Source organism: Arachis hypogaea, chromosome 16 (assembly GCF_003086295.3).
Source record: "Arachis hypogaea cultivar Tifrunner chromosome 16, arahy.Tifrunner.gnm2.J5K5, whole genome shotgun sequence".
NCBI classification, from domain to species: domain Eukaryota; kingdom Viridiplantae; phylum Streptophyta; class Magnoliopsida; order Fabales; family Fabaceae; genus Arachis; species Arachis hypogaea.
Window position 1 is genome coordinate 45,618,924 of NC_092051.1, and position 1,906 is coordinate 45,620,829.

The following is a 1,906-nucleotide window of genomic DNA, read 5'->3' on the forward strand; positions in this document are numbered from 1 at the left end:
TTTCATAATTTCAAAATCTTTACTAACAATTAATGTGATTGATTCAAAAATTTTAAAGTTTGTTACTTGCCTATTAAGAAAGGTTCAATCTTTAAATTTTAGAATCATAACTTTTAGTTTCTTGTTGGTCAAGTAATCAACTTTAATTTTCAAAATCAAATTTTTTTAAATTTCTTTTTCAAATATTTTTCAAAATAATTTTCAATCATATCTTTTTCAAAATCAATTTCAAAATCTTTTCTAACTTCTTATCTTTTCAAAAATTGATTTTCAAATCTTTTTCAATTAACTACTTGACTTTTTGTTTGTTTTACTATTTCTTATCTTTTTCAAAACCACCTAACTAATTTTCTCTCTCTAATTTTCGAAAACTCCTCCCCTCTTTTTCAAAATTCCTTTTTAATTAACTAATTATTTTAAATTTTAATTTTAATTTTATTTCTTCTCTTAAAATTTGAATATTAACTAATATTTAAAATAAAAATAAAAATATTTTTATTTTGTTTTATTTAATTTTCAAATTCTCCCCCCTCTCATCTCTTTCTATTTATTTATTTATCTACTAACACTTCTCTTCTACTCAAAATTCGAACCCCCTCTTTCTCTCTGTGTTCGAATTTTTCTCTTCTCCTTCTTCTATTCTTCTCTTCTTCTACTCACATAAAGGAATCTCTATACTGTGAAATAGAGGATTCCTCTTCTTTTCTGTTCTCTTCTTTTTCATATGAGCAGGAACAGGGATAAAGACATTTTTATTGAAGCTGATCCTGAACCTGAAAGGACTCTTAAGAGGAAACTAAGAGAAGCTAAAGCACAACCCTCTGGAGAGAACCTGACATAAATTTTTGAAAAAGAAGGAGACATGGCCCAACCAAATAACAATGCCAACAATGCAAGAAAGATGCTTGGTGACTTCATTGCACCCTCTGCTGACTTCTATGAAAGAAGCATCTCAATTCCTGCAATTGGAGCAAACAACTTTGAGCTTAAGCCTCAATTAGTTTCTCTAATGCAACAGAATTGCAAGTTTCATGGACTTCCAATGGAAGATCCTCATCAATTCTTAGCTGAATTCTTGCAAATCTGTGACACTGTCAAGACCAATGGAGTTGATCCTGAGGTCTACAGGCTTATGCTTTTCCCTTTTGCTATAAGAGACAGAGCTAGAACATGGTTGGATTCACAACCTAAGGAAAGCCTGAACTCTTGGGAAAAGCTGGTCATTGCTTTTCTGGCCAAATTCTTTCCTCCTCAAAAGATGAGCAAGCTCAGAGTGAAAATCCAAACCTTCAGACAGAAGGAAGGAGAATCCCTCTATGAAGCTTGGGAAAGATATAAGCAACTGATCAAAAGGTGTCCTACTGACATGCTTCCAGAATGGAGCATCATATGTATATTCTATGATGGTCTTTCTGAGTTGTCAAAAATGTCATTGGACCATTCTGCAGGAGGATCTCTTCATCTAAAAACCCCTGCAGAAGCTCAAAAACTCATTGAAATGGTTGCAAATAACCAGTTCATGTCACCTTTGAGAGGAATCCTGTGAATAATGAGACGCCTCAGAAGAAGGGAATTCTTGAAATTGAAACTCTGAATGCCATATTGGCTTAGAATAAAATATTAACTCAGCAAGTCAATATGATTTCTCAGAGTCTGAATGGATTGCAAGTTGCATCCAACAGTACTAAAGAAGCATCTTCTGAAGAAGAAGCTTATGATCCTGAGAACCCTGCAATGGTAAAGGTGAATTACATGGGAGAACCCTATGGAAACACCTATAATCCTTCATGGAGAAATCATCCTAATCTCTCATGGAAGGATCAACAGAAGCCTCAACAAGGCTTCAACAATAATGGTGAAAGAAATAGGTTTATCAATAGCAAGCCTTTTCCATCATCTTCTCAGC

At 33.4% G+C, this 1,906-nt stretch overlaps 1 non-coding gene across 1 annotated transcript; it reads right to left on the reverse strand.

The window, feature by feature from the left end:
• Positions 1–1,264: 1,264 nt before the first annotated feature.
• On the reverse strand, positions 1,265–1,368 carry LOC112761519 (small nucleolar RNA R71). The gene has a single exon (XR_003181911.1). It is a non-coding gene; the product is annotated as a small nucleolar RNA R71 (small nucleolar RNA).
• Positions 1,369–1,906: the final 538 nt, after the last annotated feature.